Here is a 26,648-nt window from a genome sequence, read left to right as displayed (position 1 = left end):
CAAAAGTTAAACAGTGAGGTTCATATAATCAGACGGTAAATAAGCAGCTGCACAAGCGTAGCTGTTTCTATAGCACCATGGATTTTCGTATGTCAAGAGCGATTTGACTAAAGGAATGACATGCAAAGATTCTAGAAAGTTGGAAGAGTGACTCATGGACTGCCAAATCACTAGTACCAAGGACCAACCAAGGACCTTCCAGAATGATCCTGGAAGGCTAGAAAGTTCAGCAAATGCTAATTAACAGTAAGTGCCAGCAGCCAGTGGCCTTTGGTTAGTTAGCGTACAACCAAATAGCACAGGGAGGGTGGGAGAGAGTACTCAACTGTGTTACTAGACAGAGTACACCTGACAAGAAGCTGAAAACACCCAGAGAAGGCAGAGATTAAATACTCTGACAGAAGTGATCTTCAAATCTTTCTACAGATCTTTCAGATGTGTCTAAGCAGAAAAAAACCCCACACCTACAAAACCTTAACACACAAACATCCAGATCCACAAAATGCAAAAAAAAAAAAAACCAAACCCACAAAAAACAAAGGCAGAAAATGCCCTTGGTGAGAAACAACTAAGTGCATTCCTTTTCAAGAGAAGCTGAAAAAAGTGATTTAAGCAAGACCAACGTATCTCTTTTCACAGTTGAAAAACTAACAGGACTAAATTAGCTGAAGTTAGCTAACACAGTTGCATTCCCAACAGCATCTCTAGCTTCCTGTGTGGATGAGTAGTTTTGGTGAAAGCAGTTTTAATTTGGATTCAGAGAATGCAAATTTAAGGAGCACAGCAATTTCTGACCAGTTCCTTCCATGAACACTGATGCATAAGAAAAACTGTCTTTCACATTCAAGTTTAATCCTCTTCTGAAATATTTTTTTTTGAACAGTTCATTGAACAGTAAGCCTTCAGTCTAGCCAATTACATCTAAAAATAAAGGTATTAAGAATTCAGGAATTCTTCCTACTGTTATAGTTAATCAATACAGATCCACTGCAATTCCTGTCATATGCTTTGTCAATGCATATGCCCATGCCCATGCTTGGACAGCATTACCCAACAACCTGCCATCTTTTTGGGTAGTACAGACCAGAGACAGATATTTTAATGATCTGAGATGTTACCGAGATCCACAGAGCAAAGGTTCAGTTGCAAGCACATCAGAAAAAGGAGCAGTGAGAACCCAAGTCAAGTCCCAAACAGAAACAGAAACACCTCAGTTAACTATATGCAACTGAAGCTCCTCCAATGGCTTGTTTTGCCTTAGCTGGGGCTAATGAGGACAAAGAAAAAGCATTTTTCTTCACCAAAAGGGTTGCCAAGCACTGGAACAGGCTGCCCAGGGAAGTGGTGGAATCACCATCCCCAGGGGTATTTAGAAGACATGCAGACATGGTCCTTAGGGACATGGTTTAGTAGTGGGCTAGGCAGTGCTGGGTTAGCAGTTGGACTCTATGATCTTAAAGGTCTTTTCCAACCTAAACCATTCTGTGATTATTCAAATTTCACTTGTGCTCTAATGAAAGACTGCTCAACAGATTGTGCTTCCTGCAATCAGAATTTCAATTTCACAGTTGACTTAAACATGCCCAGGACCACAGTGACTAGGAAAGGGCTGTACTCACACTTGTACAGCCTCACTTTTTAAACCAGGGTGGCTACCTGCAAACGGCTCTTGAGAATGGTCCTGGTCCATGCTAGCTCCTGAACAGCATCCACCAGTGTCTGGGAGAGTACTGTTGCCCAAGGCCAAAGATTGCAAGAGGAAATATTCTGAAAACAAATCAGCACAGGCGCTGTATTCCAGCACTACCAGAACTCACCGAGCATCATGTAATTCACTAGCACCGGTATAGCTGGAGACACAAGACTAAGGGAAGCTTTTACTTGGCAAGTTGTTCGATATTCACATCATCCCAGCTTTCTGGGAAGTCCACTAGTCCAGCTCATCCTCATCCGCCACTACAAAAGAGCGTATCACCAAGAAAGTCTCCCTAGCCCACTACGGTAAGAAACAGGGTTGTCTGCCTTTTCAAAAAAATCTCTCATTTTTTGCTCATCTTTAAATAGTCTTTTATAAAGCCTCTCTGCTCTAGATTGCTCCTTTTAGCTAAACCAGATGTCTGGCAGATCTGTTTTTCACAGGTTGTTCATTAGGATAACCAGCAACTCTCCACATACCCTCCTCTAGTTTTCCTCTAGCCCTTCACAGTGTGTGCCACCCAGCCATGACAACAACTGCAGCTAAAGTAGAGGGTGATTTCTAAGGCAACTGCCTCTTCACTCAAACTGACTCAATTCTTATACCTTAAAGGTTGTTTAATGAACAGCTGGAAACATGAAGTGATCGTAAGTTTTCACCAGTGTCTAACCTATGACTGCCACCTCTTTAACCTGAATTACCGCTAAGCTGACTGACTCCCCAGATCCTTGTTCTCCCAGTCTCTGTACAGTGATATATGTAGCTTCATTAGCTATATTTTCCAAATGGAAACTCTTGCTCTCACTTTGCAAAGAAACTTCTTCAAGCTCAACCATATTCAACCCATAGTTAACCGTTCTTTTTTGTTGCACAGAGGCAGCCAGCACCCATTTCTAGACAAAGGTAGAGGACGATAAGGAAGAAGCGTAAGACTTCTCACTGTAAGTCATAAAAAGCACTGAGGTCCCATGTCCAGCAAACAAGCCTCAAATAGGTTTATCAGTACCCAAGTTGAGAACGGCCCTGTGGAGAAATACTCAGGGTGCTGGTGGCCAAGAAGCTGGACACGACCCAGCCATGTGCGTTCACAGCCCAGAAAGCCCCCCGTGCCCTGGGCTGCATCCCCAGCAGCGTGGCCAGCGGGGCGAGGGAGGGGGCTCTGCCCCTCTGCCCCGCTCTGCTGAGACCCCCCTGCAGCGCCGCCTCCAGCTCCGAGGCCCCCAGCATAAGGAGGGCACGGACCTGTTGGAGTGGGGCCAGAGGAGGCCACGGAGATGGCCAGAGGGCTGGAGCCCCTCTGCTGCGCAGCCGGGGTGGGAGCGCTGGGGCTGTTCAGCCCGGAGAAGGGAAGGCTCCTGGAGACCCTGGAGCACCTTCCAGCACCCAAAGGGGCCAGCGAGGAAGCTGGGGAGGGGCTTTTCCCAAGGGCCTGCAGCGCCAGGACAAGGGGGAACGGCTTTGCGCTGAGAGAGGGCAGATGGAGATCAGAGCTGAGGGAGAAATCCTTCCCTGTGAGGGTGGCGAGGCGCCGGCACGGGCTGCCCAGAGCAGCTGTGGGTGCCCCAGCCCTGGCAGTGCCCAAGGCCAGGCTGGACGGGGCTGGGGGAAGGGGGCCCTGCGCGTGGCAGGGGTGGGACTGGGGGGTCTTTAAGGGTCCTTCAACCCAAACCGTTCTGGGATTCTGTGAAGTTCTAACAGGCTGTCCAACACTAAAAAAAAGCATCCTTCTCTTAGCCATTTCACCTACACTACACCCTCTCAGAATAGCAGTAACATAGAGAACACCGATGCTTTCCCACAGCCTAATCTGGCAAGTCTTGAGATGGCTCAAGAACAGGACTGTGTGTTTCCTTCCTGCTTTCACAAATGACACTCTCTCACTATGTAGATCCCTATGGAGAGGCCTATACCGCCGGCACGTATGGACTGTGGTGATAAGGGCAGGGGAAAGCTGTGCAACTGCAGGTCACTTTTCAGACATACTGTCAATTGACTTCACTGAGCACTTAAAAAAACACCCATCAAGCCACTGTGTTTTGTTACAGGATCCACACAGAACAGCCAGTGCTCTTTAAATTGAGGTTTGCTTGGTGCTTGGAAAAGGGTTGTTTTTACAGGGACTTGAGGACTCAAATGTGGCATTACTACTGACCTGTGCTGCTTCACCCTGATTTGCAACTGCCCCAATCTTGACCTGAAAGTACCTTTAAGAGGGAGATTTAGGATTTACTTAATCCTCGGATTTTCAGTTTGGAAATGTATTTATGACAGATTTTACATGGAATGCTTTGGAGGGAAAAGAAAAAACCGCCACACACAAAAAAAAACCCACCACAAAAAAACCCACACACAAACCCCACCAAGCACCAAAACTAAGCAGAATACACACTGGCAGCCTGACCAACACCCTGAGTTAAAACACTCTGAAAGCGCATGTTATTTAGTTAAAAATAAATAAATAAAACAACCATAAGATATCTCCATGCAAAAGGTCATTTATATAGACCAAATTCTCATGCCCAAACGTTCACTACATAAACACCAGTATCTGAGCAAATCAGTTGAACAGGTTTAATACCCTGTGTATTTTAGGTAAAATATCCAAGATGTTTGGGAACACTGAAAAGGAACTGAACTAGGCATTAACCATGCCCTTAAAGATCAGTCACACCACCACATCAGAAGGTGAGCAAAATTGTAAAACAAACCCACTACACAGCAAATTCAGTATCTCCTCTGTTTAGTGATGTATTTTATGAACTAGTTGCTCTTTATAGACACAATTCTGTGAGCAGTTCCAAGTTAAGGCCACACATTTCCATAGCAAACATCCTGAAAGAGCTTCCATCATGGCTCTATCTTCTGTCCTAATCACACTTTCAAACATAAGAGGCAGCAACATTTTCAAGAGACAGAGACGCTCATCCCTTCCATGTATAATCAATCACCAAGAGAGATGTGTCTGCTTTCTCAAGGTGCAGAATGGCAGCACAGAACAGAAAGAACAAGGTGGGGGCAACCAGGGGAATAAACAAAACAACAACTCACATACATAGCACTTAAGTACTAGAAATCAATGTGCTTTCCTGCTTGCTTTTTGTGGAATCTGCTCCTGAACACAGATGCTGCTTTACAGGAAATTCTATCTTCCTTCACCCCGTATCTATTACCTCTGCACACATGAGCTTCACAGGTTAGTTTCCAGTGCCTTGTGTCTCCATTACAGAAATTGGAGACAAAGTTGAGCAGAATGGCTCTAAAGGGTACGAACAGCAGGATTGCTGTCAGAACAGCCAGATAAGGCCTTATTAGAAACACCTAACACTCCTCATTAGTCACAGGTGAACAAAAGCATCCCAAGGGCAAGTCACATGCACACTATTTCTTAAAATAGATGGAAGAAAGAAAACAGCATTTCCTGCATGTGCAAGAGGGCCTGTATTAGAGGTAGATGGAAATGATAATTCTCCTTGTGTCCAACATTTAAGTTTAGTCCATGTCAAAATTTAGTAGTTAATGACAGAATTTGATTTTGCTTTTACATTTTCCATATCAGTTTTGGACTGTAATTTAGCCAAAGAGCATACAGAAGATGCTTCATCAGCTCTTATTAGACAGAGGGAATAACTTTGTATTTTTTTAATGGTGCCAGACAGCAATGCAATTAGTACACCAAAGATTAAAAAAACAAAACCAAGAAAAACCAGAAAAGTTAAGCTTTATTTTCCATTGCACAAAGATTTAGAGTCCCTGCATCATCAATAGACTTCTCTCTGCATTTTCAAGTGCCAAAACATTACTATGGATCAGAAGGAGGAAGGCAAAAAAAGCATTTAAACCCAGTGCACAGACACATGATCATTGCTACTTAAGTGCTAGAAATCATTGAGCTTCCCTACTTGCTTTTCTGGAATTAGCTGCTACTAAACCAGCTGCTGCCTTGCACATTCATAAGAGAATCTCCACTGATGTCCTGTCAATGGAGAGGACCAGTTGATGGGAACCAAGCCTTACTCTGCAACAGCGCAACTGCAGAGGCAGATTACCCTTCTGAATACAAAGTTAAAACTGTTCAGGGCTAAAGTGATCTGCTACATTTTACAGCTGAGTATTTCAAATCTTGCTATTTTAGAGTCTGGATTGCACAGTGAAGAATTACAGATCCTCACTGTAGTTCCATAGCATGTGAAAACATACACCACTGAACTGTAACAAGCCCTGTAGACAAACCTAGCAGGGGGTTTTCTGGTTGGGTCAGGGTGGGTTTTTTTCACCCCCTTCTTCAAGCTAAAAAGCCTTTCTAGGAGTCATGGCTATTCAGTAGCACAAAGACTATATACTTCACCTGGTATCAAAATATTTGCTTTGAAGCTAGAGGGCATCTTCTAACAGAAAAGTTAATGACCTTGAGTGTCACTACAGACACAATATAAAGCGTTATATCAACTAAAAGCAAAACCATTCAGAATACAACTACATTCCAAAAGTTTTCAGAGGACTTGTTGCCCAAAAGCTTTACATGGAAAAGATCAGATTTGCAGTAACAATTAAGCAGTATCTGAGTCCTGAGATACCAAAACTATTACATGGTGGAACTCCTGATTACACATAGGCTTTATCAGGACCTCATCAAGATCCCAGCTTGAAGTCGCCCATGAAACATCCCACATTCTTCTGGTTAATTCAGGGTAAGTCTCAAGATACCATTTCACCTCTCCTCTGCAGCAACACCTAACTGACCGGGCCAAGTTGGAGCTGGCACTTCAGGTTAGGCAGAGCTGAGAAGTCAGGCCTGCTCTGAGTGATCTCCAATACACAGACCAACCCCTCTTGTCACCCTCAGAAGAAAGTACTGGGGCCTTAAGAGGGTGCAAGGGAACAAAAGACAACAAACATTCTCCCTTTATTATCATACAGCACCAACATTTAAGACTTCCAGCTAAAATCAGAGCAAGCACAAGTGGATTTGTTCTGTAAGGTGTAAGCAGAAAGTGATACTCATAACAGGTGAAAGGGAAGAAGGGGAGATATAGGTGAGAACAGTGTAGCCCGATAGGGTTATGATCATTAATATTTAGTTATTTGCCTCTTAGCTTACACATCACACTTCCAAGACAAAGAAACACATCTTACCCAAGCTTTTGGGGTTTTCCATATGTCTTAACACATTGATGTTAAAAAAAAAAAAAAAAAAAGTCCTGTACAAAAGAAATTGTTGTTTCTTCCCAAGAGAAGCAGTCCTCAGGACTTGGATTGGAAACAAACAAATAAAATAAAAAACCAAAGGCTATCTGCAAAAGTTAAGTTTCCCTCTTTCACAAGTGGGTTGAAAAACCAGGCAGTTAGACTAAGACTCAACGCCAGTTTGCAAATAGATTAAACATTTGGTTTGAGTTGGAACATGTTCACGTATTCTCCATCAAAACTATGCCTTTAATGGTTTTAAAAACAGAGTGTCACTCAGCAGTTCAAGACAAAAGTGGGTGGCCTTGAAATTACCTGATAAATCCTTCAGGTGTTTATTCACAACTGTAGAAGAGTAATTAAGGTTTCTAAAGCTAACAAAAAAATAACTGGAACACAAGAACACCAGTAGTTTCTCATTATACAACTGCCTCCAAAACCAGATTTGTTCAATCCAGCGTGAAAAAGTGGGATGGAGTCTTAGCACCCAACATCAGTTGACAACAGGTTCCGACAAGGTGCAGACAGATGTGTTAAACCAGAACAGATCAACAAATTGTTTCAAGATCCGAGACACGATATACGTAATGGTGTATTTGACACAGGTAGGCTCCTAAATAATACCCTGCAGAAGATGGCTGCAGAGCAGAGCACCATGGTGTAAGACTATTCATCTGACGCTCATTCTACCCTGCCCTAATACGCTGCAATGCATTGTTATACATTAGTTTTAATTTGCATTTTTTAAAACCTATCAGTAGTTATGGGCATGGCAAAACCAGAGGTATGGAGGATGTGATACTCATGCCCTTTTATTTTACTGCATTTTTACAAATTGCTGTTCAATCGCAGAAAATAGAAAGTGAGGTGGAAAAGAACTGCAAGAAGAAAAACAAAGGGGAAAAAAAGGAACAGATTCAGCATCTTACAACATTCCTTCCCCTCAGACTCCATATTATTTTGGTGAAGGCAGAGGAGCAGCATTAGTCTGTCTGTGTTATCACAACAATGATATCCTAAACAAAGGGAGCTTGGTGGAGCTGTTTTCTCAGATACTTGTTCTGTGCTTATCTAGGAAAGCGATACCTGCTCTGAAGACTGAGCAAGAACAGCAGCAGTTTCCTCATCAAGACCAAAAGCAGTACAACATGCATTACTTTACATCTCAATCAAGCAAATCAGTGCACAGATGTACTGCCTTAAAAATTTTGAATAATGTCTTCAGAAATCAAAAGCTACATGACTAACATAAATATTGTACTAGGGCCGAAAAGAAAAATCCCTTGTGAAAATGCTTCAGATGTACCAATAAAACTAGTTTCCAAGCAGTATGCTTAACCCATCTATTTCCATTTCTCACAGCTATTGGAATTAAGTTCTGCAGAGCCAAGGGATGCGCAAGGACCCTACACACTGGCAGGAGAACACGCATACATACTTGATGTGTCATTTATTCAGCACAACAAGGCCCCAGCTGACCAGTGAAACAATCCTGAGAGCTGCTCCAAGGCCAAAAGATGTAACTTTCTAACAGAATTCCCTCCCTCCTCCACACAGGGGCCTCGAATCCAGTAACCCCGTCTAGCTCAAGCATGCAGGCTAAGTTCCTTGGGAACAGCCGAGGGTTGCACTGCAACTAGGAGCAGTGACCCCAGCTGCACATCCCTGTTGCTCTCTGTGCCGAAATAGCTAGCCAGCTGCTCCACAGGACAACTTAACCTCATTGAACGAATCAGAAAGCCTTTTCAGTTTAACGTGTAGGTTACTACAAAGACCAATTCAAAAATAATCATACCATCCTGCTTTTAATCTGAACTTGAAATTTTTCAGCTCAGACTCATTAAGGGTCGGGGGGAGAGCTGCTTGTATGTCCATCCACAATTTCACTCCCCTCCTGGCCGAGCCCCAGAGAGCACAGTTCTGCTGCTGGCCATAGAGCAGCTCAGAACAGCACCGGCAGCACGCCGACTAGACAGGCACAGAGATGCACCTGCTGGCTCTGCCCACACGAGGTGCGTGGCCACCAGCTTCTGCTTAAACATACGAGGCTGGCTTTTGTAGGAGTTACTTATGAACTGGACCTGTTTGCATTTTGGGTTTTGTTTGTTGGGGTTTTTTAATATTTATTTTAAGCTCACTGGCAAGATCCAGCAAAGCTGTTTCACTGTCTGCTGTTTCGACAGGCCAGTATGTGAACAGCAATCCCACACCTACAGGCTCTGCTCCCATATATCATGTTCACCACTAATGAAATGTAACTAGGAGGTGGGGATACAGTGAAACTGGCCTCTGCAACATGCCTGACAGCTACTAACAAAACAAAAAGTTGTATAAACAGCTCTGTTCCTATGCCACCCAGGGTTTGGGGATTTCTAAGTCAACAACATCTAGGGGAAATGTACTCACTCCTGCTGCGTTCAGATTTAGAAGCTGTTATGACTCTAAAAATTACTAATTACCTCTTTCATAATTTTTAAGACAAATTCCAACTAAAAGGAAGACAAGTTTAATACATTGTCTCATATACAATTCCATTTTTTTTTTACAGTTCTCAGCATTTTATTAATTGACACAAATATTTGAGTTTCAGCAGACTCTATGCTTTTTAATACTGTGTTTTAAACTGGAACCAGCATGCAGCTCTCAATGGATCCAAGGACAACAAGTAATCATATCAGGGTGAGAAACTCAAAGAATAAAAACAATGAATACTACAACTTCTAGTTTTTAAAGTTGACTTAGAATGAATCAAACTCACTTTATTTCTGGCACATTACTGAATTCTAACTCAGCAAGAAAGGCAGATAAAACTGTCAACTCGCACAAGCGCAGCAGAACTTGAATCACTGCAGTTTGCTCTGTTTTTCCAATTAACTGCATGTTTTAAAGCAACAATTTTACAATTTTTAAAAAGGAAACAGGTAGAAAGCATGTGGCATTTCACCATGCACCAGTTCTAATAGCTTTCACTACTAAATAAAACCCCATTGTTTCCAGAATTTTTACTGAAAGTCAATAATCTCATACCCAAACTCTGATCATGCAGACAGCAACATGCGAGGAGATGGGGCGAAGGGTCCTCCTCTCAACGGTTTCATTTCAAAAGGCCAGAGGACAGGACTTTAGTCATAGCAGCATGACTACATCGACTGCCAATATTTAGTAGTGAACATATCAGGGTTTACTCCTGAGTATGACTACGCAGCAGCTACAGGAATCATTGAATGTTCTTGTTGTGTAAGTCTGTGACAAAGCTAATCTAAAGGGAATGTTAGATAAACGCTCTAACCCAGTTAAGAGATGAAGTTTCTTACTCAGGCAAGACAGAAATTCACTGCAAATACAACTGGGTGAATTGAATACAGAAGGTGTATTGATTCACTGGACTAAGCTTCAAAATAAGTAACTTAAAACTATACAGCTAGGGATCATTGTTGTATCATCGTTAATTTAAATCTTTCATATAGTCTTAAAATCAATAGGATTGGCAGTAAAGTAAGTACATCAAAAATCACAGAAAGCTGTCATCGTTTAAGCCACCTCAAACATTTGCTCTTGTATCTGAACTAAAGTGCAAAGCTCTACAGACTGCAACTCCTACCTGCTGCTGCGCCACAACTCCATCTGAACGTACACTCGGCTCCCTCTGACACGGCCAAACAGATTTCTCTGTGGTCAGCCGATGCAGCATACTTTTGTTTCAGCAAATAGTTTGAGCATTGCACAGTGACCAGTTGGTCACTAGGATGAGATCATTCCCAACAACGAACTTACCAAAAAGCTTTTTGTTACATGCTGTTGTACTTCAGAAAGTTAGCTTCACTTTATGATTAATTAGTAAAAAAGATGTTTTACAGGAAGATTCACTTTATTATTCAGAAAATATTCAGTACCCCCCCTTTTTTTTTCCCCCTCTTACATTTAGAATGCTTATAAGACATTGTTATATTTTTTTAGCCAAATTATTAGAATCATAAGGGGAAGACTTCTGCCAAGTATCAGAGGAGTTTGGGAAGGGCTTTTTATTTTGAGGTTTTTTTCCTTGGTCTTTGAAAGAAGAAATACTTTCAGATTCTACAACACCACTTCAATTACACTTTGCACTCATTCCAAAAGCGACAAGAAAATATCCTGAACTGCCCAGATCTGGCCTCAGGCTGCAGGAAGAGAACACACCAGTATGTAAGAAGAAAGTTTCTGTTGTGCAAGGAACCCTTGCTGAAGAACAAGCAAGGAAAAAAAGAAAGAAAAAAAAAGTAGTGACCATAATACACATACACCCCCAATAAAATCCAAATACTGTTCTTGAGCTCCTGATGTTCAGCTCAGAGAGGTTGGTTGAGACACTTACTTTCAAAATATCAGTTCAAAGATTACATAGCCTGCTCCAGTGCCCAACAGGCTCTAGACAGTCAAGTCCTCCATACAAAACTTCATTCAGCATTTGAAGTTCTGATGTTGTACCTGTCTGAGGGTGCTGGCAACTGATTAATCTAGATCCATAGATCTGGCATCCTCACATAGGCCTCCAGAACAGCTGATCCCACATACACACTCAAGCACATGAAACATGCACAAGCAGCATCAGGCTGAAAGAATATCAAAGCATCTACAGCACCACCATTTTAAGTGAAGTAGGCTCCACACCTTGCATGTTGGAGATCCCAGTTCTATTTCCTCCTCAGCCTGAAAGTATTCAAACCCATCTATCCCACTTCTGGGAAGCACACTACCAACCAAATATTTGCTGCAAGCACTTCATGCATAGGGGGTTAATTTCTACATATAAGCCCAAATGCACGAGTTGCACATCCCAGAAGACCTGCAAGACTGCGTCTGCTCATCCCCCTCCTAACCAAGCACTCACGGTTTTGACTTCTCTTTCAGGAACTGTTCCTGTGTTTCATTTAAGAGGCTTGCTGCATAAAAACAGAAGTAATCCTAGGTATGTAAGCCAGAACCCACAGCTCCTGGCACCTGAGCATCCTATTTACTCTGCTACAACTAAGTATGCCATTTTTCAAACCTCCTTCAAGATCTTCCCCATTATTTTATTCCAGTCACACAAGAATTCTCATCCTGGCCACAAGAAGCAAAAGAAAACTGGATGCAGAATTAAGATTTGCCATTGTAGAGCACACAACTGAAACAAATCAAAATACAGTGGCATTTATTAATGGCTAGATCATAGAACAAAGGCAAAAAACTTGAAGTCATGTAGTATTTAGGAATTAAAGCAAACTTTGATTATGTTCTGTGAAATGATCAATTCTGCAGATCTCTAGTGAGGCACAGGCTGTCTATTCTTAACTTGCTTTTCAGAAGGAAACACAGATGCCTCAGAAAGTTTTGCCCTGTGGTTGGTTTGTTTCTTCTTTCATCCAAGCATCTGCTGCCTGCAGTTCATTCACCTCTGCAGCTTTTCAGCTTTAGTGAGACAGAATGAATGAGTCAATTAACCTAGAATTTACACAAAGGAAACGTGAAAGCAAGAGACTGCCTTTAATCTGATCAATCCGGTGAGCATCTCAAACACACTGAACTTTTCTTTCTTTAAATATATATTCTAAAAAGAAAAAAAATCAGTAGACTAACAAAAGTAATTTAGTAAAAACTAGTTAAGAGAGAGAACAATTCACAGAATCTCCAGACTTAAACATAAGACTTGAGTCAAATCCATAAACTACAGCCTACATCCCTGTTTAGTAGATGAAAATGGGCCCCTCAGTATGCAACCCCTGTTTCTGGTATTATGCTTCTGAAAAGTATAATACAAAGCATGTCATCTAGAACTTTTGGCTCCCGTACTTTGAAAGATTAGAAGAAAAACTCCTAGCAGAGATAAGCAGGGACATAAGAACGATTACCGTGACCTCCAAGCTGCAAGTGTGGTATGTTGTGCTGATAGGACAAAGGTAACAGTGGTAACCGAAGATAATGTTTCTTATTTGGAGATACTGAGACTTTTGAGCTGTGTTATTTCCTCAACACCACCAGCACCTGCCTGTTTATAGAGATTATTTGCCTTCTAGGAACAAAAGGCATTTTTTGTTGCAGTAGGTCAGCGCTGGTAGTGTGAAGAGACTCTGAAGAAGTCGTATTATGCATCTGACCACATAGAATTGCACACGATTCACACACACACAGGCTGCAGTGCAAAAGCTGCTATCAACACCTAAGGCTCCAGCGCAACTAGTTAAGAGGAGACAGCCTACATTTAACTGTCACCTGAGCATGGAAAATGAGAACACAAATAAAGCACAAAACAGAAAATATGCTACAGCACATAGATGAACCTTTTGCCTGACTCTGTGGTAGTTTTGATGTTTTGATTTTTTTTTCATATGCTATCAAAGTGGAGAAAGTAATACTGCCCTGCTGATATAAAAAAAAAAAAACCAAAACAAAACAAACAGTGACTTACTTCACTCTACTCCTCTGCTGTTCATGTTAAGTTATTTGCTTTTATTTCCCCCCTCCCCATACATTCCATTTATTCCTCTGATCCAGAAATTTTTTTCTACTCCCAATCCCACAAAAACATTTAGACTTCAATCTAAAGCATTAACAGGACTGCTGAAAGAAAACTACTTTGTAAGAGTCCAGTACCAGTAAGTCAGAAGTGCAGCTGGTGGATATACACCTTCCCTTTGTAGTTATACCTCCTTAATAACCCAGTAACATCTTTCAGCTTAATCCAAATCTTATGTTTCATAAATAATTAGATCCAGCAAGCTTTAATTTGAAAGTTAAAGTAATCTAAGGAAAAACAAAGGTCCAAGTCACTTATATACAGTTACCTTTCTTTAATGGTATGGGTTAAAAATTCAGTATGGAAAAAGATGCTACTCAAGGTGATCTGTATGTGATAGACAAGATATTCAACATCAGTAAGAGACTACTTCTATTTTACTTTTATCTTTCAGAGGATCGTTTACAAATCTGTGTGTAAATTTATAAACTGAGGAATAAAATTGTGAAGTTTAACTAAGAATACAGCTGTTTAGAAAAATGCATAGGTTTACAGTTGTACAATCAGGATGCTCTACTGCATTTCAACTTAGATTAACTATTTTCATGCACCCGTATTACCCCCTTCACATTTGCAAAGTAAGATCAGCACAATGTTATTTCAACTCTATTTTAATAATTAAACAACTCCCACTGAAATTTTAATGAGATGTTAGGGATATATAAGCCCTCAGTCTGGATTCCCCCCACCCTCCTTGAGCATTCAATAAATTGATATCGCTTCAATTTTAAAAAATGAACAAAAGTGAAATTAATGGATACCACAAATGCCTACTCTAGAAGTATATAAAAAGAACAAATGCATTTTAATTCTGTACAGTTTTTAAAGAGCAGGTTTTGCACTATGTAATTTCCTGTTCAGTTCACGTTCAACCATTTGATTACATCAGCACCTCAAAATGATATTTAGAAGATGTGAAGCTTGCCAGATAATTTCATTTGGGAAACATAACAGGCACAGTCAGCATATTTGGCTGCTGAAAAATAAGGCTATAGATAAATTACATACTAGAGAAAATAAACATCTCCCAGACTTGAAAAAAGAAAACCAGTTTAGTTTTGATCAATCTTGGGCATTTTCATTGTTTCTACAGGCGTATCACAGATGAAAAGCAGTTGAAGATCCTTTCATAAACAAACCTGCAAAAAGGCAGCCAGTAACTACACATCTCCTTGTTCCGTGGGAGAGCAACTTGTCCATGGGATCCCAGGTAAACAAGAGAATCTGGGCTTAGCAAGCTACACCATCTGAAGTGGGTGTTCTGGGGTGAGCAGTGGGCATTTAGGTCCTATTAGCACAGGAGAGAGACTATTGCTTTCGTTAAGATAGCTGATCAACTACGCCAAGAACATTTCTCTCAGACAATGTGTGTTCCTCCCACTCCGCACATGCAATTTCTTCTGACAAAGAAAAGGATTTTAGAAGACAGACAGAAGGATAGTCTCAGCTGATGATTCCAGAATAGCTGGCCAACATCTACAAGTTCAGGTTTTAAAAACTGCAATTCTCAAACTGGATTCCACACATGGACTTATTACACCTACAGAAATCAGTATATCCCTTTTCACTTCTACACATGACAAAATGAAATTGTGCCAAAATTACACTGCTGTTCAAGGGTACCCCATGTCCTGGAGCTTACCAGCATATCTGAGCTCTGCCAAAAATCTAGATATGCTGACCTCAGACTGTACCCCCAAGAGCTATAAACACTGCTTTTTCATATATGCAATCAGACCAAAGTTGTGGCCCAAGAGAAGTAGATACCCCCACCTATTTTCCTGAAGATGACACTTTAAAGTGTCAGCACTATTTCAAAGCTCAACACTTTAGCACAGGTTGCTGAGGAAGCAGGAAAGAGAAACAGAACTGGAAACTAAATTAATGGTAGCCTCATTCCCTCCTTCCTGCCTGTATTTCTCCTCTGAGGCAAGGACAGACAAACTGCTACAAAACAAGGGAACAGCATAATAGAAAACAAATCAAAAACACAATGAACAAGAACAATTCTCCCATTATACAACAAAATGTGGATACCTGAAGTTAATAAATCTTAGATTTCTTTAAAAGAGCCATATACAAAAAAACTGCAACCAATACTCCATTTCCAATCCATATGAACATCAGACCTGGAAGAACAGCCAGTCACAGTATAGAGTGTATCATCATGTACGCAGCACTGAACTTGAACTCCTCCGTCTAAGAGGAGACTACGAAGGCGCAGCAAGTTTAGCAGCCCCCTACCAGAATCCAGTTGGCTTCCCTGCAAGTTTGTATTGCTGCCTCTTAACAATCCCTACCGAGTAAAGGGGATCTGCTTTAGAAACTTCCTATGCCCTACCAATAGCATAAAAAGCCAGTTTTGACTACTGCATAATTCTCTGCAAGACTGCCATATCGGTAAGGGGAAACAGAAAGTGTAGGTGGAAGAAAGGAATTCCCTGGTCTGGCATTATTGGCGGGGTGGAGGGAGAACACAAAACCACACACAAAAATGATAAAAAAAAACTTCTCTTCAGGTCTTCAAATCAAAAAAGCAAAAGCCAGCATGGCTCTTGGAGATTCAAACTTGAACACATATCAGGGTTCAGAACAACACAGCAGCTTATTGAGGCAATTAAAAGTCGTTTGGAAAGAGTTAAATCTTAAGAGGAATCCTTGAAGTGCACTGTACCACTTTGTCCTTAACATAACCTCCCTTCCCATGCTCTGACCTAGTCACTCCCTTAACTTAATTCCTTAAATGTATTCCTCTCACTTTCCAAAGAGATTTCAAGTTACTCCTGAGCATATTTTCTATTGTCCTATCTAACAGCCAGTTACCAAAATAACTTTCCTATTCTCCTAGTGTCACTTTTGGACCATTTCCTACTCTCATTATATAACCGTAGACCTCTACTTTAAAAGGGAATCTCATTTTATCACAGGAAGTCAATCCCCCAGGGGAAAAACATCAAGTCTGCAGTATGTTTAAATAAGACACAGCATCAGCTGATGCCAGCCAGAGTTAGGATTTTTAGGAGCACTGTATTAAATTATGTGCTCCAATCAACCCTCAAACAGCCGTTTTAAAAGGTCTTTGAAGCAAAAAGAAAACCATCCTACGTTCAATACATTCAGATAGCCTACAAACAGGATTTGGTAGGTGAGAAACACTTAAGGGAGGAAAACAGCAGCACAGGTCATCTGCAAGTTTAGCTAATAAGGACACAAAGAATGGAGAAAAAAAAAAAGAGGAGAGCAGCAGTAGCAGGGTAGCAGAGTAGAACCTGTAGCACAAACACAGCTCATGGTAATTAAGGAAAAAACCAAATCAACGCTTTAGAACTAAAGGTCTTTGTAAAACATATACGAAGATTTAATGTACAACATGGCTATCTGCTGTGAGTTGACAAATTCCACTTTTCTTGTGTAGTGAATCACAACCATTTACTAATTCATCATTAGCTGAAAATGATTCCAGGAGCTCCTGCCAGCAGAAAGAAGCATGCGTTAACTGCAGACTAGATTAAAATGAAAAAACCCTACTGAAGTTACTGTCTCCAGCAATAACCTCTACTGGATGCAGAGGAGCCTGCAAGAGTTATGTTTAGAGACAAGTATAGAAGGATGTGCCCATAGAGCGAATCTTTTAGCAATACCAGCAATTACTAGTAATTTGGCAAGTTAAAAATCTTAGCTGGAAAAAACTAAGCTTGAAATTACAAAGGTTTCTTTACATTCCCCAACTCTTAAATTCATATTTATTCATTCTAGGAGAGAGAAATCTCACAGAAGCTGCCAGCAAAGGAACACAACACATCAAAACAATACCAAATACCGTGAGTTAGAGTCATTATAGTTTTAAGAACAAGACAACAACTGCTGATGCAACAAAAGAACAGTTGATCAATTTTTTTAAACGCCATTAGCATCCACAGATCTGAGGTAAATACACAGCTTACTGGACAAATTAGGTTTTCAACAACCAGACAATGCCGTACAATACTCTAAATTCAGATGTAAAACTATTATTCCTAATAAAACCATCATTACTTTTAAGGGAAAATACAAGCCTAAGAATGCTAGTTCAAGGAAAATTATAGGATCTCTCTTTAAAAGTGAATTCCCAAGCTGAAAATAGTTTGAACTAAAAGCAAATAAGCTACAGTTACATCAAGCCACTGCTAATGCAGATATACATCCCTATAAATCCAGTCAGTCATTCACCAATTACACCAATGCAAGCTACTAAGAGGGTCACATCAGGACAAATTTGTAATCCCCAATGTGACACTTGATCCCATTGCCCTACATGCTCTGTCCAAATCCCAATGAAAAAAAAAAAAAAAAAAGAAAAAGAAAAAGTACATTTTACCTAAAACACCAGTAAAAAAAAAACCCAGTCCTCAGAACATGAGATGGACATATCCTTTAACTCTCATGTCGTAAATGCTTAAATAGGTTAAAATACAGACTAAGAAAAAATAATATATGCTTTAAGCATAAAGATATCCTGAAAAAATTAACACTGCAGATTACGTACACTGTCGCTTCATATGTAAATGCAAATTTGTAACATAAAATATAGCTTGAGCCACCCACAGCATCCTACAGAGTTGCCATCATCATGGTGTCACAGTATTACCCCCCCACCCCCCCAATACGTATACCGGGTGACAAGTGTTATGGCATGTCATCCCAAAAGCATTTAATGCAAAATTTAAACCTCAAAAATTATTACTGGTTTTGCAGACACCCTGGTGATGATGTCCCATCATTTTGTCCAACTGTCCTGGTGTAGGTAGAAAGAACTTACACTTCAGAGCTGTGTTCTGCAAGTCTCAGCAGGAATGCAGACACTCAAATCATAAGTACCAATTGCTGTACTGACCAAACATTTCCTCCAGAATCTCAAGATCATTTTAAAAGTCTCCTATTACATCCCACCTTTCTTTCCAGAGGTTTCTCTCCGCCTTTTCAGAGAGAAAAGAAAACATTAGCATGTATGATATTATAGTCAAACTAACACTTCTGAAGCTGTGCATCAATAACTATGTCAGGAAACCAACAAATGTAAAAATATTTAAGTTACTACTGCATATCTAAATCCCTTTAAAATCCACAGCTCCCACTTAGCAAGAAGTCCAAATCATCTACCTATCAACACCTAGAACCCTTTGTCCAATTGCTTTGATTCATGACCAAAAAGAGAAAACTATTCACTCCTACCACAAGAGTCAAAAGGAAGGAAGAGACAGTGACTCAGTTCTGTCTCATTCTTTGCCTCTCATGTCTGCAGAGCCTGATTCGAAGCCTCTGCTGGAGCTGGCTTGTGAATTTTTGTCTTTGCTCTTCCAAAGTTTCCAATAAATTTCACTACTACTAATTAGGTACCTATGGACAGCAGGAAAACTGTTCTGAGATTCCTTAAGACCAGTACAGGTAAGCATAGAGTTATCTTTAAAAGGAGCACTACACTTAATAAAGCTGTAGTACATAAGTGGCCTTTACAGGGTCAGAAGACTGAGGAAGTAAAATACTCAAGGTTAAACACAAAAAACAAGAAGGGGCCAGAAAAGATGAGATAGAAAATAATAACAATCGGCAAGAACAAAAAGTTCCAAATTCAATATTCATGTGTTTGGCATTAACATCATTTCAGACCAACAGAAAGGGACCCTTAGTGTAGACAGCAATCAGGTTACAGGCAGGAATTAAGTACTTAGAACTGTCATGAGCAGTGCTAACAATTACACTTGAAAATGTTTTCTGTAAGCTGCTGTTTGCAATAGTGTTTTCCTGAATACTTCTAACAGCATTTCAAGTCTAACATCACCAATAATTTCACAAGACTACTAAGGCATAGATCAAGCCATACTTACCCACATGGGAACAGAGCACGTGAGAACTTCCTGAGCAGACATCATTAGTCACTGGTATCAAGAGCACCTACTAGACTGGGCGGCCCATGATAAACCTATGATAAACAGCCTTTTACTGAACAGCAGACCTCTTCCTCTTAGCACAACAGAAACTCAAATTTAAACTACTAATAGCTAGATGCTTAGAAAATGCACTGTACTTTCTAGAGGGGATTAAAGGAAAACTGTCAGTAAGGCACAACTTTCAGATTTCCATGAACATCCTGGCAGTTTAAGCCTTTCAAATTCAAGGTATGTACAGTTTGGAGTTGGATTTTCCACCCCTAATCCTTAATGCTTTGCACTGCTCTCATTCAGTTATGCCACTGATTGTGTTTCTCTATGGCATTTCCCCCAACAGAAAGCTGGTTTTATCTATGCCTGGCATCTCCTTCTCCAACTACTTTGTTCTACTTCCACTTTATTAGAAGTGATGCAGCACCTAAAAACAGTGCTAGAAATCCCACCTGATCACCAAACCGCTGGAACCTCAAGCTAGTTTTGTTACTAAGAAAAAAAAAAAAAAAAAGACATAATATGAAAACAAACTCTCAGTATCACACTCCCAGAAGGACAAACTGCCGGAGTATCTATAGCAAAAAGCTAGACATACCCCAGTGGGCTGGTAGGGGATGAAACCCAGCACATTCAGGAAGCAGCACCCCCAGCATCAGAGGGTTTTCACTAACAAGTATGAATTGATCTCAATTCTAGCACTTCAGCAGTCCTAACTCAAGATTATGTAAACATACTTTGAAATTCATCTGATAAATCCTCCCGTAGTTTTACTTTGTTTAAAGCAAGCATCAACACCCTAAATTCAGCTGAAAAACAGCTTTTCAGGATGATGTAGCTCTAATGCAATTTTGCAAAAGGAACAATGACTCACTCCCAGGCGGGAACGTGCTGGAAGTGTATGACCTAATACTCAGAGAAAAGCTTGCTTTTTCAAAAAGATCTAGCATTCATATGCACAGTATCTACCAAACCAGTAAACTTTAAAAAATGAGAGTTTCTGCACAAAGGAATTTACAGAATTACCTTTTTTGGCTTTTCTCACTTCTTGTCAAAAATCCAACCAGCCTAACTTGTAGCAGTTCCCAGCTTTAATTCCATCCTAAAACTGGCCATCTTTGCATAGAATTACATCCATGTATGACTCATTCTCCAGCCCATTTTAGCCCTAGCCATTAGAGGCAAGGACAGCACTGATCCAACATGCCGGCCAACACAAAGAGACCATCATCAAATGTGGATGGAGGCGTTAAAATTAAAACATTAGTAGGCACTAGATATGAAACACTAGCAAGCCATGAGCACTTGACTGACCAGCAAGACAAGCCTACTTCATGCTCAACTGGATTCCTGACAATCTTGCTGAGGATCCTCTATCTGTGAGGGTCTGAGTTTTAAGATTTTATGTTCAGACAGCAGCTGCACGGCTTACTGAAGAACTTGCCTGTTACAACAATATAAAGCCCAGAATTATTTCATACATTTAAAACCCAGTCACTATCCCTTGGGCTTGAGCCTGCATTGTTCTCAGTCTGTCTTATGCTCATACTTGCAAATATTCCAGGTAAAAGGGGCAAAGTGTAGGTGGAAAATGGGAGTGAGTGACACAGGTTAATCAGGATTTTAATCATGCTAATGGATGTGATTAACTGCATACTTCTCCTAGAACCTTCCTGCAGCTACACATGAGTAGCTTGATAGCCAGAACACAGCACGAGTGAACTGCTCATCCCATTTTAATCTCCAGCTACACCATGTGTGTCACGTCACCCAGCGTGCAAGGATATACCTAATACTTAAACTTCTTTCCACCCACATATCAAATCTTCCACCATGCTAACACAGTCATTTTGGGCAGGGTACAAAGACTCCAGACTTGTGTTTGTCTACGCTAAAGTCTCTTTACAAAAAATTACCACTCCTGGAGACTAGAAATCTAACCTTCGCACAGGAAAGCTAATACAGGGCCTATTGCATTACACAAACCTGCCTGAATAATGCAACTACAACTACTTTTTTCTCTCTCTTTTTTTTTTTTTTGGCTAGTTTTATCCAAATCACAGGGACGTTGCTAGCTTTATCTCAAAGTTAGTATCTTGCTACTCCCTGGGGGAAGTATTAATTCAGCAGTTGCCACTCTCTCACAGGAAAATTCACGAGGCCAGCAAGGATTAAGAGAGCAACGAGAAATATCGTTTTCTAATAGTGAGGAGGTTGGGTAGGCAGAGAAGAAATCAGACTCTTCCTTCACTATTTCTAGGGGAGGACACATGCACAGCAAGAGAATAAATAACCCCACATCCTCCCACCTTCCAGCAGGTATTTCAAGGGAAGAATGTGTATTACAGAGTTTGAATATATTAGCATATATATATATATACATCCATTTTTCATCTAGGTAGTAGACTTACACTTCCCATTAACACAGCGTCTCCCTTGTTTTCTAGAGCAACAACTGCAAACATTCTGTTATCAAGCATACCAACATTTATAAAATATGGGCTTGCATGACATAATTTAACAACTTATTCAGAGGAGTTCCAGACCAGTATTTCTTGAAAACATATTCCCCACACACACCCCTTAGCACTATCCCAATACATTTGAGTGCTAGAGCTTAAATACTGCTTAAATATCCCACTAATGTCTATCCATAATCCTCTGGGGTTAGAATTCCCAATAATTTAAAATAACTGTAATATTTAACAATTTCCAACATAAAACTTTATTAAGGAGCCTCCCCAAGAGCAACAGTGCACTAGTGTAAGGCAGAAATATCCTATTCTTATTGTTATCAAGTTAAAAACAGCGTAACATCTACGGCAACCGATTTCACTGACCTTTTCTTACCACAAGAAATCCATCTGCATGTGCGAAACTAAGTCACGAAATTGGCTTCCGAGTTGTAGGAGGCTGGAGAAATCCACCACAGGGGAAACACAGGTTTGCGTGCTGTGCAAGCTTACCTGTACACTTTAGTCACATGGGCCGTACTTTGTTCAACCCAGCTTATGCCACCTCCTCAAGAACCTGATCCAAAGCACATCGACCCATTCTTCTGGGCGACGAACTCTGTAGCAGATGATGGCAGCAATGATGGCTCAGGCACAAGTCAAGCTGTTCTGCCACCATACTGTCTGCTATAATCACAGACACCTGCATTTCTCTGATCTACAGCTGAGTATAATTTAATCTGCCTTCAAGAAAAAAAATTGCACTATTAAAACACAAGGAAGCCATATACATGGCATTTGACTAAGGAAAAGATTGATCTATTTTAGTTGGGACAGGAAGTGTAAACTCGAAGCTACAGGAAAAAACTATCTGTCTTCCAGAGTAATATTTGCTTCAAGTTTGCCTCCCCAACTCCAGAAGCACATATACAAAACATAATTTGCCATCTACAATCAGACTGGCAACAACATGGTGAGTACCATGTCTTGAACTCTTCATTCTCAAAGCAAAAGACCAGAATCTTATCTTCCAATCTATGTCTGGACTAGCAAAATAAATTATTGGGGATTTTTCTGGGCCAAACCAACATGCAGTTATACATTGTTTGGCTTTTAAGTAACCACCACTTTCATTTAATTGCAAGTAGTTCAAATTCATCTTGACAGACTTATACCCTGTCCAACCAGTGGTTTCCTTTAGTCATATGCCAAACTTGTATCAGAATTTGGAAGTCTGCACATCATCGCTATGTACATTGAGACAAACGCACTTTAAGTACCAAGTTATTAGCTGAAGATATCAATAGTTTAGTGAACAGGAGGTTAGCTTAAGAATAGTACACAACAGCAGGAACAGTACTAACAGCGATGGGTCTACACTAGACCTGAACTCTGCAAGAATTCAAATCTGATTTAATGGCCCAGATTCATTTATTTCTAGGGAAAAAGAGGTAACCACTGAAATACTACAGAGGTTGGGACCTCAAATATAATTATAGCTCCATTTACTAAAATTAGGGCTGCGTCAGCCCTTTTACAAACACCAGAAAGGATACGTAACTCATTTGTTTAAACTGAGTATTCATCAGACTTCATAAAATGAGCTTAGGAGTAGAAATTGTTATGTCCCAGCCTCCACACAGCCTTATCTGCTGCTCCTTCAAAAAAACCAAAACAAAAAAAAACCCCAAGTTGCTTCTATTTTCATTGGATTTCTGATGGTCAGGTTGTCTTATGCTTACATTGTTGTTGGTGGGGGGTGTTTAACATCATAATGGAAAAAACAGTTTAAGCAATACTTTGGCATTTAAAACCTAGATTTAACTGTCTAGTGTCCCTGGAAGAGAAATGAATGAGTACTCTAAACTTCAGTTTTCAGAATTAGTATTGCCATCTTTAAATGACACTTACCAGTACTGTAAGGCAGGGCACACAGAGGTACCAGAGTAAGTCCAAGTTGGTTTCAACAGCTTATGGGAGCCTGACATGTGATTATTCACCTCCTGGTCTTTTCACCCCACTCTCTTACGATGCCCACAGCCAACTCATACAAAGGAGCAGGCAAGGGCTAAAGTTATGCATTTACCCACACCACTACACTACTCCTAACCTTCAAAGTTTCCCACAGACAAATTAGGCAACTTGTTAAAACAGATCTCCAGATATCCTGCAAGGGTGAGGTTCTGCAGTTCCCAGAGCTGAGCTGTGGTGTTCAACACTCCTAGGAACCTGCCCAAGGATCACCGGCCAGCAACTTGTAAACTGACTGACAAGAGCCATTAGCTTTTAAGAAACAATATGATGAAGTCAGATATTAAAGCTTCAGTGAGTATCCGCTGGCATAAGTGTACTACCAACAGGCTTCCCACTTCTTATTTAAGGACAAGACTGACATAATCCTCTCCTAATATCATCTGAGGACTCAGGGGGAACGAGGGGTAACCCACAAAACTGTACCCATGGCAACACTGTGCTCTAGGCTGAACTTGCAGGGCTGTGATCGTAAAACCACTGACACTTCTTTGTATTATTTGATATTTCCCTGATGTCATCTCTGCAAAGACACATAATACAGATTTAATAATATCCACGTCCTCCAGTTTTAGAGTCAACAATCACATTCACAAACAGATCAACTATTCTGCCTTTAAGCTTATTATTTGTCACTAACGAAGAAAACAAAAGATAAATGATATTGCTGCTGTTTCAAGAGCAAGTCAGATAAGGCCCTTTTATATCTGAAAAAGCTCATCTCTTCTGGTGTGAGAAGGGCAAAAAAGATTTAAAAAAAAAATTAAAAGAGCACATGAACCCTCCACAACGCATCTGAAAAGATAATCAGAAAATTTACCAGTTTTCCTAAGAAAAAAAAAACAAAACAAAACGCAAACTTAAAGCAATTTTAACACAGACAGGTCCATCCAGCCAATATCACTTTTATCCTAATAGTATTGCTACATAAAATACTTTTCACTTCCTTTTTTGGAGAAAGACAAAGAAATCTAAAAGTTAATCAAGTTGCAAAAGCACCTCTTATATATATATATATATCTCACCAGTGAAACATACACTACCAGGTGGAATAATCAAGCCTTGGCAAAGAGGAAATAAGCTGTACAACACCAGCACACCCCTGTCCTTTCAGTTCACAAAACAAAGCTACAGCAGCATCACACACAGAGCCCTACATAAAGGGGGCATAAGGAGGCACCGAGCAAGGCTTGCTATTCCACAAGCTGAAATACTGAGAAAGTACTTAGACATCTATTACATTATTCAAGAAGCCTTTCCGATACTCTGCTGAAATTGTAAGCTGGGAAGAATATGGTTCATTAAACATAGGACTCCAGCTTTAAAGAAAAAGAAAACTTTTAAAAAAAGCTAAAATAAATTAGTTTGTTAAATCCATACAGGAATGGAAACATAAGAACATAAAGGAAGGAAAAGAAACAAGGAAAGGAGCCACCAAGCAAGAGTTATCAAGAAGAACCTAAAAAAACCCAAACCAAACCCCAACATCTAAGTTCAGGTTTAATATGTTCACAGATCATGCACTTAACACAGCCTTCTAAGAGGGGTAGAGTTTACAACAAAGCATACTACCTACAGCAAGATACACTTAAGAGGTAGCTTCTGGCAGTAGAACAGCATCTTCAGGACCAAAAACTTCACTGTCTAGAGCTTCAACTTATCATCAGCAACCTTACATCATGCTGTAGCAAACATTTGTTTAATACTTATCACTACAACTGTTCTTTCCAAAAGAAGTTTGCTCATCTTGAAACCGGGCCTGATCTATATAAATAGATGTTTGAATCTGCCGATGACTGGGCAGCGCTACCATGCAGGCCTCGAGTGCCGCATCCACACCGCGCCACACCCAGCGCACCAGGCTGCGAGCAAGCAGCAACTCTGCAAATACTTATCCCTTCTGCGTTACCGAGCTGCGGCGCAAATATCCCCTGATGCAACTCCACAGCGATCCTTATAAAGCAGGGAAGGAGATTGGCCAAGCAGGAGGATAGTGGGGAAGGACGGGGGAAAAAAACACGTTACACAAAGTTTTGAGAGGTCCCAACGAGAAATGCCGATTCGCAGCGTTGCCCTCGACCCCCAAACGCGCCCCCCATGTGTCGGAGGGGGGCAGCTCTAATGGAGCCCCGCCGAACTTACCGCTGCGAGGGCTGCAGCCCACCCGCCCGCCCGCGGGCCACCTCAGCCTTTCCCCCCCTTGCAACAAAGGCGCCCCCCGGCAGCGCCCACCTCCTCCGGGACGACCCCGGCCGCGCAGATGCTCTCCTGATGCTGCGGGACCTTCCTCCCCCTCGCCCTCCGCCCTCTGTCACCCACAGCCCAGCCCGGCCCGCCCTCCCTCCCTCCCTCCCGCGCTGCCGGCGGCCGCCGCCGCGGCCTGGCCCCCCGGCCCGGCGCCTCCCGCCCCGTGCCCCTCACAAAAGACCCGGCAGCGCCGCCGCCCCCCGCCAGGCCCCCCCACAAGGGCGAGGCCGGAGCCCCCGCCGCCCGGGCCGGGCCGCCCCTCCATCGCCTCACACCGCCTCAGAGGGCGCCACGCCCGCTCCCCACTCGGAGCGGGGTATCCCCACGCCCTCTCGCCGCCCGCAGCTCGGAGCCCGCCGCGACGGCCCTTACCAGAAGCGGAGGGGGGCGCGGGGGGCTGCCGCCGGGACGGAGCCGCCTGGTCAGTGTCACTCTCCCCTGCGGGCCCGGCTGAGGGGAGGAGAAGGAGGGAACGGAGCCGCGCTGGCCTCACGCCGAGCGCAGTACCCTGCTAGCGCCGCGGGCGGGCTCTCGGCCGCTCCGCCAATGGCGCCGCGCCGCGCCCGCCGCCCGCCAATCCCCGCGAG

At 41.6% G+C, this 26,648-nt stretch overlaps 1 protein-coding gene across 14 annotated transcripts in view; it reads right to left on the bottom strand.

Moving 5' to 3' along the window:
- MAP4 (microtubule associated protein 4) overlaps positions 1-26,596 on the bottom strand; it is a 168,400-nt gene extending 141,804 nt beyond the window's left edge. For 6 of the 14 annotated variants that reach the window (XM_037384231.1, XM_037384229.1, XM_037384239.1 and 3 more), the window contains exon 1: positions 26,434-26,593. The gene's annotated coding sequence lies outside the window, so the exon portion shown is untranslated. Of the gene's footprint in view, positions 1-26,046; positions 26,107-26,433 lie in introns of those variants that run through there. The other 8 variants (XM_037384242.1, XM_037384233.1, XM_037384241.1 and 5 more) reach the window with 7 other exon arrangements.
- Between the last annotated feature and the right edge of the window lie 52 nt (positions 26,597-26,648).

Source organism: Falco rusticolus, chromosome 4, assembly GCF_015220075.1.
Source record: "Falco rusticolus isolate bFalRus1 chromosome 4, bFalRus1.pri, whole genome shotgun sequence".
NCBI lineage: Eukaryota > Metazoa > Chordata > Aves > Falconiformes > Falconidae > Falco > Falco rusticolus.
The sequence above is the reverse complement of the archived record's forward strand: the minus strand, read 5'-3'. Positions and strand labels throughout refer to the sequence as shown.